The sequence below is a fragment of the Micropterus dolomieu genome, linkage group LG14 (genome assembly GCF_021292245.1).
Source record: "Micropterus dolomieu isolate WLL.071019.BEF.003 ecotype Adirondacks linkage group LG14, ASM2129224v1, whole genome shotgun sequence".
NCBI lineage: Eukaryota > Metazoa > Chordata > Actinopteri > Centrarchiformes > Centrarchidae > Micropterus > Micropterus dolomieu.
This window is the reverse complement of record NC_060163.1, coordinates 19,396,844-19,401,404: the sequence shown is the minus strand read 5'-3', so window position 1 is coordinate 19,401,404 and position 4,561 is coordinate 19,396,844.

Genomic DNA, 4,561 nt, shown 5'->3' with positions numbered 1-4,561 from the left:
TTCCCCCCCCCCCCCCCCCCCCCCCATGTGCTGCACCAGGACCACACGTGTATGTGAATCATTTGTCTTTTATAAAGACTCTCTCGCAAAAGGCTGGCCACTAGTCTGGCAAAAATACAAGCTGTAATATCTGAAATGACAAAGCATTACAAAAAAAATAAATGAAAAGGAACGTTGCACATATTTATATTTCTAAAATATTTCAATAATTTATATTAAAGAGCACTATTTTTACAAAAGTCAATGCATTTTCCCTGTGTGTTACTTCACTGTTTGTTTCTTTGCCTCCTTCTCTTTTCTCTCTCTTCACTTCACTGAGTCAATATTGACTTGATAAGCTCTAACTTCCAGTAATGTATTGTAAGGCAGTCTGTATTCCAGCAATGCCAGGCCTCACAACCAGATTGTTAACTGACAAATGGGATTTCCTAGTCAAACAAAGCAGTGTTTATTCAGTCGGGAGGGGTTTTAAAGAGACCAACTGGGGCTGTGAGCGGCGTGAGGACGAAGTACGTTCATCACAGGGTTAAAATTACTGCAATCATAACTTCTTGTTTTCTGTGCTAGAGCATTGTAGGTAAATTCCATAGGCATCATAGTGCATATAGGACGGGGTGGGGGCCCAATTTTGTCAGACATGCCTTGCAGATGTACACAACACGCAGTAACAAAGGGATTCCCAGAAGCACTCAGTTATGTTAACACCATCACACATACACACACTTTGACACAGCAGTTACTGTGTGGAAAGCTCACTTTGGGCTGGACCTAACTGGAAAGGAATGCAGCAGGGTTTTATACATCCTGCCTGAAGGGTTGAGTGAGGATGGTGTCCTCTAGAGAGAGAGAGAGAGAGAGTGTGTGTGTGTGTGTGTGTGTGTGTGAGAGGCCAAATAAGTGAAAGGGTCCACGTGGAGGAGATTTATGATTGTCTGTGGTTTTAGTTTGCAGCCAGGGTGGAGTGTGTGTGTGTAGATTGCTGTTGGTAAAATTAAGCAGGAGGCTGAGTTTCTTCATTTCTATATCCTCCCCCCCCCCCTCCCTCTCAAACACACAAATGCATACCTACTGTTCTGTCTGAAGCTGGCTTCCAGGAAATGAGGCACTTTAATTGAGTTGACTTTTTACGGCTTGACTGGTGATAGTGTGGGTATGAGAAATGAGGTGTCTTTGTGTGTGTGTGTGTGAGAGAGAGAGAGAGACTCCACACCTGAAGATTACAGCATTAAAAAAAAATAGATTCAGAAAGAGCATCAAGTTCACGTTAAAAAAAAAATCAGAAATGTGATGTGAAACTCGATTGTTGACACTTTTCACACCAAGTAAAGAAGGTTAATATTAATTATATAATACATTACACCATTCAACACACACACACACACACACACACACACACACACACACACACACACACACATACTGTATATCTGGATATGAGCCAGTTACAGACCTCTGTGGAAATAAGAGGACCATGTTAATAACTGTTTTTACAGCTTACCTCAGAACAGGTAATTACAATGATTCAGAAACTCAGTTCCATAGTTCCTTACAGGAAAAAATGTGTGTGTGCTAGAAGTTGCTGTTTGTACACTTTGTGTTTGTGAGTGTGTGTGTGTGAATGTAGGTGGATGAGATTAGTTTATGAGAGTAAGACGGAGTGGACAATTACAGATAAAGGTGACGTAGTTTAAGAAACAGAAATGGTGAGCCTTCTTCCCAAAATCCAACCAGACTAATCCAGTTTTACACACAAACACACACACAGAATGTCTAAATAAGCCAGCTCAGCTCACTATGACTCATTTTATGTTTCTCATAGTTGCCTGGTTAGTGGGGCTGGAATATTTTGCCTGTATCCCTCGCTCCTCTTGTGAATCTCACACACTAACAGAAAGTCTTTCCACCATGATTCATTTTTCGGGTAATGACTTGCTGTGTCCAGCTCAACAGTTGTCAACAGCGTCCCGGGCCAAGCACAACACCCGGCTCTCTCAAACAACTGAGCTCTGGTTAGGAGTTGACACTTTGCCCCTCATAGCTTCAACATTGTGTTGTTGTTAAATGAAGCAAGTTGAAAAACAGGGAGAATGTTTTAAAAGTGAGCTGGCTCAGCTGATAACATTATGCAGTCTAATTAAAATCTAACTGTTATTAATGGTTACTTTTTTCTTTTTACTTTTGTTTCATTTCATTTTTGAGCTCCCGCCAATGTCAACAATGTCAAGCGTATAAGGTGGAAAGAAAATTAAGGGTTAGGAATATGCCCTGCAAGGAGCAATCCACAGTGGTCTTCCAGGAAGGGCCTCCGGTTTGCTGATTATTTCTTCCAGGAAGGCTTTTTGTTGGCTGATCAGCGCTTATAGGAAAGACGTTTGGTTGGCCCATCAGCTGGAGTATTGTCACAGCCGCTTCTGATAAAGCCAGACCAGCTTCCAGGAAACCAGAGATTTACCCTCCAGCATTCCATCATTCCTTCACCATCAGCGCATAGAGAGAGACAGAGAAAAGGAGAGGGAGCAGGAGCGGTATAACAGGGACACTCATCAATAAAAACCATATGGGAAGCATACAGATAATACAATGCACTCAAAAACACGTGCATGTATGTATTTCTGTGTGCGCACAAGCCTGTAAAAACACACAGCCCTGCCCTGCACTCACTGACCAGCTCATTGTGACACACAAACACATTCAAACCACAATATTTCTCTAAGCTGGCTGCACCACCGTCCCTCCTTCGCCCCCTGCACATTTGAAACTTATTGTGACTAACATTATTTTCACTTGAATCATCACTGAATTGGTTTTCCCGTAACACCTGTATAGCCTAACAGATGGGTGTGCCTGTGCTATTACTGGCTGCAGAACAAAGAAGACTTGGATGCCCTGAAAGGTTCAAAACAGGTTGTAAAAGGCAGTTGTAATAGATAAAGTTACATTGTTTAATCTAGGATTTGTTCTCTTGTGTTTTTTGCTCTCAATTCACAGCTGTGCAAGCGTGGCAGCAGAGACGCTCATTGCCAAATGGCTTACTGTAACCTGATGGACTCAGACCAAACCCTCTAACACTCTCAGGTGTCACAGTGTCCCTTCGGCCAGCCAACAGGACTGCATCATATTTTAAGTACTAGCATATGCACATACATATATGGTGAGTAAGAGGTTTTTGGTCATGAATTACGGCCCATGAGTTACTTACACTGATGGAAGAAATCCTCAAAACCAGGGTAATAATAAAAGCAGTAAAACGTTCTCATGTAACAAAAGTACTCAGTTGAGAATCGAGTTCAGTTTCAGTGTCAAATTAAAACCTTGCATCTCCAGTTTTGGGGATTTGAATTCTTTAACGTCAACTGAGAAAAAAAGAACGAAACAAACAAACAAACAATAGAAGGAACGAAGCAAAACAAATGAAGAGAGAATAAAAGGTAGCATGCAGGAAGCAAGGAAGAAATAAAGGAATGAAAGCAATAACGATATAAAGACATTTATGAGTATAAAAACTTAATTCTTAACTTTGGAAACAATAGTTTGACAAAAACATCCTTACTAAAGGTCTACTTACTAGCTTTTTCTAGGGCTTTCAACCACATCCCCAGGTTCTCCAAAACAGATGAGTTTGCAAATTCCAAACAGGTCTCACGGTCTTCCTCAGCAGACGGCCTTAATGACTTTGAGTATTAAACTCCCTCCAATGAGGAAGACTTAAAAATCTTATAAATGGACCTTAAGTCAAGATTATTTTATTTCATATATGTGACATATATCATATATATGACATGATATATGTAAACATCACTAATGGATGTTTACATATTTCATGTCATATATAAAATCTCTTCGAGTAACTAGTAACTGCAACCAAAAGTTAGGGAAATACGCTTCATTTCATTGCCAAAAGTTAGATGATGAGAAGAACAATACCACTCTCATTACTGTATGCTAAATATGTAGCTACCACCAGCAGCTGGCTAACCTGGTATAGCATAAAGCCTGGAAACATAATAAAGTATAGATAACAAAATATGTCTACAAACACCTATTTTTCCCCAAAATGTCAAACCTTTCCTTTAAATGTTGGTGGTGTAAGAAGAATAACAGCCACACTAGTGTCTCTGTTTTGGCCTCATGATGGCACTAAATGTTCCCCAAGACTATAACTGTGTCCAGAATTGCTCCCTTATTCAAGCACGACTACCTAATAAGTAGTTTACTCTACACAGAGCTGTAAATCGAAATTTCAGACACTCATGAAAATTAATTTGCATCGTCACTAATATGTGTAGAGTTGCACAATGATCTTTCTCTATGTACTTATACTGTATAAAATGACACACACTGTGTTTTCAGCAGAAAGTAGTGTACATGCCATGAACAAATTTTTTGTCATTGTATTGTGAGCATTTTTCAGGTCACCAATTAGTGGGATGGATTTCGACACTAAAATAAAATGGTGGATAGTGAATATATAGAGCATTATGCAGTAAATAAGGAGGGATTTCGCACACAGCACATGATTTTCACAGTTGTCGTGATATGTCACTCTGAACCAACCATGCCA